This window comes from Schistocerca gregaria, chromosome 1 (genome assembly GCF_023897955.1).
Source record: "Schistocerca gregaria isolate iqSchGreg1 chromosome 1, iqSchGreg1.2, whole genome shotgun sequence".
NCBI classification, from domain to species: Eukaryota; Metazoa; Arthropoda; class Insecta; order Orthoptera; family Acrididae; genus Schistocerca; species Schistocerca gregaria.
The window spans coordinates 288,922,936-288,937,752 of record NC_064920.1 but is presented as its reverse complement, the minus strand read 5'-3'; the positions used below and the strand labels follow the sequence as shown (position 1 = coordinate 288,937,752).

The 14,817-nt window shown below is 43.3% G+C and overlaps 1 protein-coding gene across 4 annotated transcripts in view; it reads left to right on the top strand.

The window, feature by feature from the left end:
• Positions 1 to 904: 904 nt before the first annotated feature.
• Positions 905 to 14,817, top strand: part of LOC126341237 (UDP-glycosyltransferase UGT5-like) — an 88,693-nt gene continuing 74,780 nt past the window's right edge. For 2 of the 4 annotated variants that reach the window (XM_050001757.1, XM_050001759.1), the window contains exon 1: positions 10,579 to 10,659. The gene's annotated coding sequence lies outside the window, so the exon portion shown is untranslated. Of the gene's footprint in view, positions 1,026 to 10,578; positions 10,660 to 14,817 lie in introns of those variants that run through there. The other 2 variants (XM_050001758.1, XM_050001760.1) reach the window with 2 other exon arrangements.

Sequence of the window (14,817 nt, the reverse complement as noted above, 5' to 3'; positions counted from 1 at the left end):
AGAACCTGGATTCGTCCGAAAAATGACGTTTTGCCTTTCGTGCTCCCAGGTTCGTCGTTGAATACATCATCGCAGGCGCTGCTGTCTGTGATGCAGCGTCGAGGGCAACCGCAGCCATGGTCTCTGAGCTGATAGTCCATGCTGCTGCAAACGTCGTCGAACTGTTCGTGCAGATGGTTGTTGTCTTTCAAACGTCCCCATCTGTTGACTCAGGGATCGAGACGTGGCTTCACGATCCGTTACAGCCATGCGGATAAGATGCCTGTCATCTCGACTGCTAGTGATACGAGGCCGTTGGGATCCAGCACGGTGTTCCGTATTACCCTCCTGGACCCACCGATTCCATATTCTGACAACAGTCATTGGATCTCGACCAACGCGGGCAGCAATGTCGCGAAACGATCAAAGTCGGAAACGTAATGGTACGCATTTCTGCTCCTTACACGAGGCATCACAAAATCGTTTCACCAGGCAAAGACAGTCAACAGATATTTGTGTATGAGAAATGAGTTGCAAACTTTCCTCATGTCGGCACGTTGTAGGTGTCGCCACCGGCGCCAACCTTGTGTGAATGCTCTGAAAAGCTAATCATTTGCATATCACAGCATCTTGTTCCTGTCGGTTAAATTTCGCGTCTGTAGCACGTCATCTTCGTGGTGTAGCAATTTTAATGACCAGTAGTGTAAAATCTTCAGCTGACCAGATACGTCATCTAAAGCCTGAAAACCTTCAGTGAGACTGTGCTGTTGATCCATACGAATGCAGATTGAGAGCAGTCCCCTTGCAGTCGCCGACAACGTGGAAACCGTCCTTGGCAGGCAGGTCGTCTTTCCCCTCCCTCCCCCCCTCCACAATACACCTCGCTCGTTAGGAAGCTGGACTGTGGCTTAAACGCGAGCCAGCCTGCACCCGAGCACACTGGCCGCTCTGCGCAAAGTTGTCCGAGGTCACCACAGCGGCAACGGTAGCTGAGCACCACGCACCACCAGTTGCTGCCGTCGACACGTTGCGAGGAGGTGGGCCAAGTGAGTAGTAGTATACAGCTCAGCAGAGCCTCCAAAAATAACTTAACTGGTTTAAACAACCGGTTACTGAGTATTTGTAGTTAGCGAAATAACAGGTTATCAATAAAAAAATGTATTCGCAATTGGGAATACGATTAGACTGCAGCTGTACTAATTGTTAGAAACATGAAAATTTTTGCCGAACCGGGACTCCAACTTGGATTTTTCTCATAACGTGTGTGGTCGCCCTAATCACTTCGACTGTTCGAGTGCACCTCCCAGACTGACTCAAATCTCCATGTGTCACCATGTGTACACGCCCTGCAGTCGCACATTTATTGTGATCCCCGCACGTGGAGAGATGTATTATTTACGCTGTACGGCTAGGCATATAATATAATAACACTATATAATACTAAGAAAGCATGACTTGAGAAAATTGCATGCTACACCGTAAAACACAGTCTCTGGAAAGAGAGTCATTTCAATAACTGCCAATATCGCGAGCGCATCATTGCCACCGCCCATACGTCGTACTTCCCTCCTTACGCTTCAGTATCGCTCCTTCTTCCCACGAATAATGAATACACTAACCACGTGATGTTCGTGAGCGCCATCTGTTTAACTAATAATGCACTTCTAATTAGGTCTCGTTCTATCTGGCTATAGATAAATCACAGTGACATTAAAGATATTCTTACTTCCGTGGAAATTACTAATGGAATAACCGGATATTTCCGAGGTTACTGATAATCCGGATACTGGATAATTGATGTCAATTCCAGATTCATTTGTCGAAGACAATACAAGGATGCGCTTTTACTACCGACGGCGTACTGACATGATGAAATCCAGAACCAGCCAAGTGTGGAAATACTTCACTATTTTAGCCGTGTTCGCGTAAACCTTGCACAGGAATAAAAGGCTCTACTGTCTCATTACCACTGTTACTTGTGTAGTACTTCACTATGCCAAACAGCAGAAATTAAGCTTCGAATCTTGTTTACATAACATATTGATCAAACTTTAAACAGCGCTTATTAAGAATTTCACTTCTAATGTCGCATTCAAATTTTTCGTGGGCTGTATTTTTGAAACTAACTTCGTGGGGCTCCTTACATGACTACACTTTACATTAGATCACAATCCCCATCTTATATGCTACACCGGTAACTTCTGGAACATCCTTAACTGAAAAGTTCTGCCGGCCGGTGAGGCCGAGCAGTTCTAGGCGCTTCAGTCTGTAACCGCGCGACCGCTACGGTCGCAGGTTCGAATCCTGCCTCGGGCATGGATGTGTGTGATGTCCTTAGGTTAGTTAGGTGTAAGCGGTTCTAAGTTCTAGGGGACTGATGACCTCAGATGTTAAGTCCCATAGTGCTCAGAACCATTTGAACCATATTGAAAAGTTCTGGTAACCTCGTCAGCTCAAGATCGCTACATGTAAGTAGGCGGCACAACTTGACACTATGGCACAGTTCAGCAGGTATTTCTCCTAGTTACTAATATCCGCAGTAACTGCTGTTTGTTCTGTGACTGATACACTGATAAATGAAAGCATCAGCGATAACTTACACCAGATGTGGTGGTATGCTATTGGTAGATTTGGTAATACAAACAAGTTATTTTTGTCAGTTATTTATAACTGTTATCAAACCGTTACCGAAAAATAACTGCGATAATTGATATCTGTTGAGCCCATCTCTGCAACTGAGTCGGCTAAGAAGATCCCTGACAGCTCCCATCACTGCTAGCTTTTAATAGCCAAGCGCAAACGGCTTCAGGCAAAACAGTAGTCACCTATAGAGCTGCGACAATACTGCAGTTTTGCTGTAGTGAATGGTTGAGATAGGCGCTTCGAAAAATGGTTCAAATGGCTCTGAGCACTAAGGGACTTAACTTCTGAGGTCATCAGTCCCCTAGAACTTAGAACTACTTAAACCTAACTAACCTAACGACATCACACACATCCATGCCCGAGGCAGGATTCGAACCTGCGACCTCAGCGGTCGCGCGGTTCCAGACTGTAGTGCCTAGAACCGCTTGGCCACCCTGGCCGGCAGGCCTGCAGAGGACGGCGCCTAGATCACTTGTAGCAGGCTCTAATAAAAAATGTAATTAGATTATAAAAATGAGTAATAAAGAGATAATACTTAATTACGTAAATGATGGTATTCTGTATTTAAATGTGTTGAATTTGATGTTGTGATACCTATTGATACAGTTCTACAATACCATCATTTAGTCCCCAATTGCAGCGTAATTAAACAGGCTGCCTACAGAGTATTTTTTAATACAGAACTATTCTCTGTTGTTATAACTTTTGTTATACAGTTATGACAGTACCTTGTATTTCTCAGTTTGTCTAAGAGGCGATGACTTTTGAATTCTTCGTCAGATCCAGTGCAGAAATTTTGTCGCCGTGCAATTACATATATTTCATTTCCCCGTTGCGGAATTCTTTTTCTCTAAGGCTCTTCTGGACACAACTTGAAATAATTTCTGATACGCATTTTCTCTTCCGTAACTCACTTATTATATCATTTCATGGAAGTTTAAACTTCAGAACAGAGTGCACAATTGTAATTATATATAACACGATCGACATTACCTTACATCACCATAGTGCTCCTCTAAAGGGCCCCACACGCGCTTCTGCATGCTTGACAATCACACTTGCGCAAGCGTGCTTGCTCAAGCGTGCACAAATTCCTCGCGCCTCCACACGGCTCAAGCACGCACGTGCAACCATCAGTTTGTTTACCACTGAACAGGTCCGTAAACTTCGTCTGCTGCAGCCCCTGATTTGTAAGTGTTGTCACGTTTCCTTGTTTCTCGTCTGCAATTCATTCGTAATGTAATTCATTTTTTAATAACAGTATCTTTAGTTGCTGGTGCCTCTATTTCTTTGTACTTTGTGAGAAGCACCTCATATGCCGCGTCTCTTTTCATTTTATCGTGATATTCTTTGCTTTTAATATTCCATAAACATGGGTGTCTTTCGTAGCACCTAATAAATTCCTCCAACACCGGTCCTTCATCAGAACGAAGAAGGAAACGACACAAAATCTAAATAAACGCGCGCTCTTCGCAGTTTGTGTCCGAATGACAGATGGAAGCTTCTTCAAGCCTCCCTACTCTAGGCACACACGAGCAAGCATGGACACGTTTGGAGGCTTGCACAAGCACGCACAATCGAAATTCGGTTAAACGTCAAGCTGCCTGTGCAAGCCTGATGCTTGCGCTAATTTACCCTACACACGGTCAAGCAAGCTTGCACAAACACGCTTGCGCAAGCGTGATTGTCAAGCATGCAGTAGCATGTGTGGGGGCCTTAACTGGCAGTCCGTAGCTCGTGGTCGTGCGGTAGAGTTCTCGCTTCCCGCGCCCGGGTTCGATTCCCGGCGGGGTCAGGGATTTTCTCTACCTCGCGATGACTGGGTGTTATGTGCTGTCCTTAGGTTAGTTAGGTTTAAGTAGTTCTAAGTTCTAGGGGACTGATGACCATATATGTTAAGTCCCATAGTGCTCAGAGCCATTTGAACCATTTTTGAACCTTAACTGGCAGCTAGCGACTGCAAGTCCGTGACGTCTGCCAGGGCTCAACAGCCACAACATGAGCTCAGCTCAGAGATGTTGTTGTTGTTGTTGTGGCCTTCAGTCCCGAGACTGGTTTGATGCAGCTCTCCATGCTACTCAATCCTGTGCAAGCTTCTTCATCTCCCAGTACCTACTGCAACCTACATCCTTCTGAATCTGCTTAGTGTATTCATCTCTTGGTCTCCCTCTACAATTTTTACCCTCCACGCTGCCCTCCAATACTAAATTGGTGATCCCTCGATGGCTCAGAACATGTGCTACCAACCGATCCCTTCTTCTGGTCACGTTGTGCCACAAACTTCTCTTCTCCCCAATCCTATTCAATACTTCCTCATTAGTTATGTGATATACCCATCTACTTTTCAGAATTCTTCTGTAGCACCACATTTCGAAAGCTTCTATTCTCTTCTTGTCTAAACTATTTATCATCCATGGTTCAAATGGCTCTGAGCACTATGGGACTTAACATCTGAGGTCATCAGTCCCCTAGAGCTTAGAACTACTTAAACCTAACTAACCTAAGGACATCACACACATCCATGCCCGAGGCAGGATTCGAACCTGCGACCGTAGCAGTCGCGCGGTTCCGGACTGAGTGCCTTAACCGCTAGACCACCGCGGCCGGCTATCATCCATGTTTCACTTCCATACATGGCTACACTCCATACAAATACTTTCAGAAAAGACTTCCTGACACTTAAATCTATACTCGACGTTAACAAATTTCTCTTCTTCAGAAACACTTTCCTTGCCATTGAGAGTCTACATTTTATATCCTCTCTACTTCGAATATCATCAGTTATTTTGCTCCCCAAATAGCAAAACTCCTTTACTACTTTAAGTGTCTCCTTTCCTAATCTAATTCCCTCAACATCACCCGACTACATTCCATTATCCTCGTTTTGCTTTTGTTGATGTTCATCTTATATACTCCCTTCAAGACATTGTCCATTCCATTCAACTGCTCTTCCAAGTCCCTTGCTGTCTCCGACAGAATTACAATATCATCGGCGAACCTCAAAGTTTTTATTTCTTCTCCATGGATTTTAATACCTACTCCGAATTTCTCTTTTGTTTCCTTTACTGCTTGCTCAATATACAGATTGAATAACATCGGGGAGAGGCTACAACCCTGGCTCACTCCATTCCCAACCACTGCTTCCCTTTCATGCCCCTCAACTCTTATAACTGCCATCTGGTTTCTGTACAAATTGTAAATAGTCTTTCGCTCCCTGTATTTTACCCCTGCCACCTTCAGAATCTGAAAGAGAGTATTCCAGTCAACATTGTCAAAAGCTTTCTCTAAGTCTACAAATGCTAGAAACGAAGGTTTGCCCTTCCTTAATCTTTCTTCTAAGATAAGTCGTAAGGTCAGTATTGCCTTACGTGTTCCAGTATTTCTACGGAATCCAAACTGATCTTCCCCGAGTTCGGCTTCTACTAGTTTTTCCATTCGTCTGTAAAGAATTCGTGTTAGTATTTTGCAGCTATGGCTTATTAAACTGATTGTTCGTTAATTTTTACATCTGTCAACACGTGCTTTCTTTGGGATTGGAATTATTATATTCTTCTTGAAGTCTGAGGGTATTTCGCCTGTTTCATACATCTTGCTTACCAGATGGTAGAGTTTTGTCAGGACTGGCTCTCCCAAGGCCATCAGTAGTTCCAATGGAATGTTGTTTACTCCGGGGGCCTTGTTTCGACTCAGGTCTTTCAGTGGTCTGTCAATCTCTTCACGCAGTATCGTATCTCCCATTTCATCTTCATCTACATCCTCTTCCATTTCCATAATATTGTCCTCAAGTACATCGCCCTTGTATAGACCCTCTGTAGACTCCTTCCACCTTTCTGCTTTCCCTTCTTTGCTTAGAACTGGGTTTCCATCTGAGCTCTTGATGTTCATACAAGTGGTTCTCTTATCTCCAAAGGTCTCTTTAATTTTCCTGTAGGCAGTATCTATCTTACCCCTAGTGAGATAAGCCTCTACATCCTTACATTTGTCCTCTAGCCATCCCTGCTTAGCCATTTTGCACTTCCTGTCGATCTCATTTTTGAGACGTTTGTATTCCTTTTTGCCTGCTTCATTTACTGCATTTTTATATTTTCTCCTTTCATCAATTAAATTCAATATTTCTTCTGTTACCCAAGGATTTCTACTAGCCATCGTCTTTTTACCTACTTGATCCTCTGCTGCCGTCACTACTTCATCCCTCAGAGATATACCTACCTTATTCAAAGACTGCTTGTAACTCGTTCTTAAACCGTGACAGCACGGTTTTCTCTGGCGTCCTCACCCTCAAGTTGAATGTATCTATATACTATTTCCGATTATTTAATAGTATTTAAATGAGAAAATAAAATAATTAAAGAAAGAATTACGTAGATAATTTTTCCTTCAGGTCCAGATAATTATTTCTTGGCATTGCGACCTAAAGTCCCACTTCACATTGCCACTATCAGGGACCTTTTTTCACCGATTGTATTGCTAGCTGCAACGCTACCCTCGACAACAACAGTTTCACTTGTTTGTACCTCAGGAACTGCACCTTTTTGCTCTTTGCAATGGTCGGTTGGAGAGTTTAGAGTCTATGTCAAGAGACTGAATTTACAACACCAATATGCACGCAATAACACGTCAGAGCACTAAAAAGTTCTGCTTGAGCCGAAAGACTGTTTATCATTCTAAAAACATTATTCAAGAAATAACAACGACTGGTCATAAAAAAACTCATCTTAAAGAGTTCAGCTCAGACAGTCGTTGATAAGCTTTTTCGCTTTTACGAAGATGTTCATACGTGTTTCCATTAAAAAAGAATAAAATGGAAATAAGAATTTGTGCTGTTATGTCTAGAGTTGAAATGAGACCGTGCCTTACGAAAGTGTGTGTTTGTGTGTGTGTGTGTGTGTGTGAGAGAGAGAGAGAGAGAGAGAGAGAGAGAGAGAGAGACAGTTGGAAACCTTTGTCACCCATTCACACTGAAACTCCAGGACAGATTTGGAAGAAATTTACGCCCAATTAACACAAAGGCTATCTTATGATAGGTAGGTCAGGACGCGAGAATACCTACACTTTATTCATCCACTATTTGGGAATGAGAGCACATTGTGACTTACAGTAAATTGCACACAATACAAAGCTTTACGAAACTTTTTCTCGCTGACAACCGCCATAAATGATGAAAGGAAAACAGTTTATCGCTTGCTATATTTTCGCTGTCCACGCCCGAACGATGACATTTTAATTTGTTACTTCTTTGCTACTAACTGTATTCTAGAGACATTTTGCAGACAGCATTCAAATATACCTCTGAAAGTACCGGCAAAATTATATTGTACGACACGTAATTCCGGAGATATGCTGTCTTAAAAACCGAGATGCCTGAAAAAATGCCGCATCATGTGTGCCATTTGAATTTATTACTTGTTTGACACCAACTCTATTCGCAACACATTCCGCAGCCAGGATCCACATATGTCACTAAATGTACCTACAGAAACATATTACTGAACGACACATAGTTCAGGAGATATGAGGCCAAATGTGTGGAAAACTGTCGTATCGTGTATGACGTTTTAATTTATACTTCTTTACTACCAACTCTATTCAGAATACATTTCACTGACGGTAGGCACATTTATATCTTTGTACGACTGGCACTTCACGAGATACGAAGTCACAGACATTGAGTTGCGTGAAAGTGATACTGTAGGGCGAAATTGTTAGAAATACAAGTCAAATACGTGCACGAATACGTGATAAATGTTCAAATGTGTGTGAAATCTTATGGGACTTCACTGCTAAGGTCATCAGTCCCTAAGCTTACACACTACTTAAGCTAAATTATCCTAAGGACAAACACACACACCCATGCCCGAGGGAGGACTCGAACCTCCGCCGGGACCGCAGCACAGTCTATGACTGCAGCGCCTCACACCGCTCGGCTAACCCCGTGCGGCGAATAGGTGATAAACATTAGATACACCTGAAATGTATTTGACATGTATGTACGCGGTCAAAGCCACGAGTAAAAGGCTCATTCTAAGCCCCTGGAAGGATATCAACCATATTTGGTTCACTTATTAGCTATGATATGAAAAAAGACAGTGAGAGGGTAGAGGTGGACAAATGGAGGGGGCGATGGAAGTGGATAGGGAAAGGGGGCTTGAGGAGGTGGACAGGAAGAGTGGGGTGATGGAGGTGGGCAACGAGGGGGTTGGAGAAGGTGGATAGGGAGAGGCTGTTGGAGGAAATGGGCTAATGGAAGACTGGAGTAAATACGTGGTTGGTAACTTTTTTTTAGAAGCATCTGCTCAATTGCAGGTATGGAGATAATTCTTTTACATAGAAGTAAGACATCAACCAGTCACCGTTACTAACTATTTAGCAGGAACACATTGCGCCATTGCAGGTTACGGTTTGCGCTGCGCTCAGGATGTTGGCTGCTTTTCGTTATGACGGAAGTTTTTCGGGCTGGTGATGCCTGGCAGAAAAAAAATATGTAAAAAAAAAGAACTACTTTGTTGTAATTGGCCCTAATAATACTGTTTTAATTGGCTGTCAGCTTCATTTTCAGAAAATTACTATCCCAAAAAATTTTGAGCCACAACAAAAATAGCCAATATCACATGTAAAGCATAAAGTAAACGTGACTTGAAAGTGAATGGATGCTGCATTTATTTTTCCCTAAAACTTTCGTTTATAGCACATGAATGAAAGAATCTGCTGTCTATTTACTGGCTGACTAGTTTCGGTTTTTGCCCATTTTTGCAAGTCATGTATTTCTATTTAAGATATCTTTGGCGTGGAGACTTTTTTTTGTCATCACAATTAAATGTACCTCATATCTCCATAATACAGTATAATGTTCTCTACGTGACAACGTAATTTTAGCCGGCCGCGGTGGTCTCGCGGTTCTAGGTGCTCAGTCCGGAACCGCGCGACTGCTACGGTCGCAAGTTCGAATGCTGCCTCGGGCATGGATGTGTGTGATGTCCTTAGGTTAGCTAGGTTTAAGTAGTTCTAAGTTCTAGGGGACTGATGACCACAGATGTTAAGTCCCATAATGCTCAGATCCATTTGAACCATTTTTGAACGATATTTTATATATAACAGAGAATTTGTTGTCACTGGATTTCACTGCGTGGCATACAGGCTGACTTATCATAAATCTTAAATAAATATACGCATCTACGATATACGAGCCAGCTCGAAAGAGAGTGTAATTCAATAAGAACAAATGCTCCGTTATACGTTCTAAGAGAGCAAAAGCGATGCACCACGAAGGAGTTATTCAAACTGGTCACAAATTGATATTCACACAGGTATCGACGTAAAATAGAAAATTGTAAGATTCGGCGAGCGATAGATGAATGTGTGACACTGCAGCGTAGTTTCACCGCGCAGCTAGTAGGAATAGTAAATAGGGGACACGTCGATACTAGGGCGTAAAGCCTTTCTGAACTTCGTTCCGTGTGCTCAGACAGTAACTTTATTTAATTTGTTTAATCGTACAGATCGGACCCTCCGTGCGGAAGACCTTTCGCCGGGTGTGGGTCTTTCAATCTGACGACACTTCGGCAACCTGCAGTCGATGAGGATAATAGGATGAGGACAGCACAACACCCAGTCCCCGGGCGGAGATAATTCCCCGACCCAGCCGGGACTGGAGCTCGGGCCCAGAGGATTGACAATCCGTCACGCTGACCATTCAGCTACCGGGTGGACATAGACAGTAACTGTGCTTTGCAGACATGATTGTGAACAATATACGCAGATATCAGCACTTGAGAACGCCCGTTAGAGTAATGAGCGAATCGCTCGACATTCGACTAGGAGCAGTGGCGCTATTTGAAGTCGTTGTCAGGAGTGGGTGAACCATGGGGGACACACTGTCAAGAAGGATGCGGTCGACCTAGAGAGATGAAAGAACGAGAAGACCGGGCAATCGTGACAGAGGCATGCAGAGACCGGATTCATCATCATCATCATCGGAGCGCCTGGTCACAGTCCGTGCGTCTTCCCCCGTCGGAGGTTCGAGTCCTCCCTCAGGCATAGGTATGTGTGTTGTCCACAGCGTATGTTAGTTTAAGTTAGTTTAAGTAGTGTGTAGGCTTAGGGACCGATGGCCTAAATAGTTTGGTCCCATAAGACCTTACCACAAATTTCAAATTTCATCAGTACTGGCGCTTCAAGAGCTATTACAGGGGTGTCAGCTCACGGCACCCCTTGTGCCGACTGCTATCGACCTCTGTACACCAACGGTGTCGGAAACATTCGGCCTCGAATCTTCTTGATTGGAATAGAATAGTCTTCAGTGATGAGTTTCACTTCGAGCACAGTCCCCGTGCCGAGCGAAGACGTGTCTGGAGACACCCAGGCAACTGTGGGTCCTGATTGTCGCCCTCTACACGGCCCAACAACCGGGAGTGATGGTTGGGGTGCCATAGCATTTCATAGCAAGACCCCTTTGGTTGCGATATACAACACACTTAGAGCACAGCGACACGTCTACGATATTCTACGCCTCATTTTGTTGTCCTCGGGATTTTGATGGCATAACGAGCCAATTGGACAGAATTTGACATGACAATACTCAGGAGGACATCCAATAACAGTGTCAATCAATGGCAAGTCAAATAATAGCGTGCATAAGGGCCAGAGGTGGACAAGTGCGTTGTTGGCTTGCTCAGTTTCTGAAGCTTTGCTGGCCGCTGTGGCCGAGCGGTTCTAGGCGCAGTCCGGAACCGCACTGCAGCTACGGTCGCAGGTTCGAATCCAGCCTCGGGCATGGATGTGTGTAATGTTCTTAGGTTAATTAGGTTTAAGTAGTTCTAACTCTATGGAACTGATGACCTCAGATGTTAAGTTCCATAGTGCTCAGAGCCATTTGAACCATTTGTGACGCTCTTTCTTTTGAATAAGTCATTCAATTTTTCTGAAATTGTAATAATTTTTTTGACTGTACATAGACATCTCGTTTACAGATTCCCGTCCCGTTCGAATAATTCCTTCACTATTCATAGCTTTTTTTTCTTTTTTGTCTTGGGGTATACGTAAAATTTGGTTGTCGCGTCGTTCACTCCATGTTGGATAACGACGATAAGAGATACATTTCAGTGTGATGATATAAATAGAACTGTCCACACCAAACATACACTGAATACAAAAATTGGACTTGCGATAATGGACAAAGCTCGAAACTCAGTAAATGGACAGCAGTTGTCAAACATTTGAAAACGTCTTTTGTTCAGTACTCCCCTAGTTACTCTCACATCACATCAGACAGATACGGACGACACGGAATTGCTAGTAAGGTCTCCCGATCTGAATCCTATAAAACAGGGCCGTTGAAGCCAGTGCTTCGTATATCAATTTCGACGCAGCTTAAGTCTCTTACTGAAACTCCATCACGAAATTACTTTAATTTCGGAATTACACTACTGGCCATTAAAATTGCTACACCAAGAAGAAATGAAGACGATAAACGGGTATTCATTGGACAAATATATTATACTAGAACTGACATGTGATTACATTTACACGCAATTTGGGTGCATAGATCCTGACAAATCAGTACACAGAATAACCACTTCTGGCCGTAATAACGGCCTTGATACGCCTGGCCATTGAGTCAAACAGAGCTTGGATGGCTGCCCATGCAGCTTCAACACGATACCACAGTTCATCAAGAGTAGTGACTGGCGTATTGTGACGAGCCAGTTCCTCGGTCACCATTGACCAGACGTTTTGAATAGGTGAGAGATCTGGAGAATGTGCTGGCCAAACATACACTAAATACAAAAATTGGACTTGTGATAATGGACAAAGCTCGAAACTCAGTAAATGGCCAGCAGTTGTCAAACATTTGAAAACGTCTTTTGTTCTGTACTCCCCTAGTTTCTCTCACATCACATCAGGCTAATCAACGTGGTCGAACTGTTCGTGCAGATGGTTGTTGTCTTGCAAACGTCCCCATTTGTTGACTCAGGGATCGAGACGTGGCTGCACGATCCGTTACAGCCATGCGGATAAGATGCCTGTCATCTCGACTGCTAGTGATACGAGGCCGTTGGGATCCAGCACGGCGTTCCGTATTACCCACCTGAACCCACTGATTCCATATTCTGCTAACAGTCTCTGGATCTCGACCAACGCGAGCAGCAATGTCGCGATGCGATAAACCGCAATGGCGATAGGCTACAATCCGACCTTTATCAAAGTCGGAAACGTGATGGTACGCATTTCTCCTGCTTACACGAGGCATCACAACAACGTTTCACCAGGCAACGCCGGTCAACTGCTGTTTATGTATGAGAAATCGGTTGGAAACTTTCCTTATGTCAGCACATTGTAGGTGTCGCCACCGGCGCCAACTTTGTGTGAATGCTCTGTGAAGCAAATAATTTTCATATCACAGCATCTTCATCCTGTCGGTTAAATTTCGCGTCTGTAGCACGTCATCTTCGTGGTGTAGCAATTTTAACGGCCAGTAGTGCATATCTCTGAATTGCAACCAAAAGCCGTAACGACGCAGGCATTAGGAGTGCATCGCTGGTGCCAATCCGTGCCATGGCGCATGTTTTAACTTCATTATTCCGTTATTATCAGTCGCATGGATGATCTAAGGAGCGCGGTAGGAATTCTGGTTTATACTCCTGGAACTGGTATTTTATTGCATGAACAATATCATAGACTGCTGTAACAATTAAGCTTTCGATATTTGAGCCAGTGTAGACGGAAAATTGATTACTGTATGGGTACGCAACTTTATAGGAATGATGTTCAGACGGGATTTGCGTTGTTAGTAGTGTTAGTGTCATAGCTTGCCGTTAGGCGCCGGACTGGTACGATGACGTAGGGTTGAAACACAACCGACACTGTACGTTCCAGTTGCAGACAGTCAACATCGGTCTGAAGAGAGCCAGGCAGGGGTTTACTCGTTAGGCTGCTTTATCAAATCAACAACAACAGTGCTGGTGCTCTTCGCGAGTATCGATGTATTAAAGGAATGCAGGTTCGAATCCTGCCTCGGGCATGGATGTGTGTGATGTCCTTAGGTTAGTTAGGTTTAAGTAGTTCTAAGTTCTAGGGGACTAATGACCACAGCAGTTGAGTCCCATAGTGCTCAGAGCCATTTGAACCATTTTTTTGTGGCATCACTATTCCACAGTTCAAGCTTTTCGATCCATTTTCAATTAGTATGTAATATCATGCTCAAAAGTATCCGAACTCCCAGAATTGCATTACGCATGATTTTCATGCAGCCCACAAAAGATAACTTAAGGATCCTGTAATCACTTAACTCATGATGTAAACGAATGACACAACACTACAAATATCAGGAAACCGCTTATTAGAAATGAGACAGTTGGTAATGCTTGTATACTTAAATTTTAACAATAAACGACGTTTCTAACATGTATCACTTTCAGTGGTATTAAAGACAACTAGTGGCATTAACCCTACCACATAAATCGTTCCGTAATCCATACTCAAAACTAAATTTATTTGCGAATAACACATTTCTTTAGAATGAAGAACAAAAGTTCTATGAATACTCAAAGTATTCTTGCTTTCTGGGACCACAATTAACGATGACAGGTACTGCGAGACTCTGAAAAAACTCAAACGGGCAATTCAGAACCGAATAAGAGGAATGTTGAGCAAGGGCGTTCACATTCTCCATGACAACGCTCGCCTACACATTTCTCGGCAAACCGTTGCTCTCCTACAACAGTTTCAGTGGAACATAATCACCCACTCACCCTATAGTCCGGATTTGGCGCCCAGTGACTATCACCTGTTCCCTAGGTTAAAAGAACATTTGGCCGGAAAGAGATTCACCTCCGACAACAGAAATGGTGATTATATCGAAAAATAGGTAAAAGTTCAAGCTGTAAACTGATGTAAACCATTGTAGAAATAAACAGGTCTATGTACTTACAAACAATAGGAGACCTTACTTGTGGGATTACCCTCGTATTTCCTTTGAGATACAAAATGTGAGGTGTTTCTAGTGTATAAAGATACCCACAGAGGCATCAAGTGTAAAAGATTGGATTCAAAATCAAATAGAAGTTGAACACTTTGACATTTACAGCAAAAATGTTAAAAACCGTATAGCCTATAATTAATAATCATGGAATATGAGATTTAAAAAATATACGAATTTCTTTCAACGATAAGTAGTGCTGGATTACAGTATGTAGATGT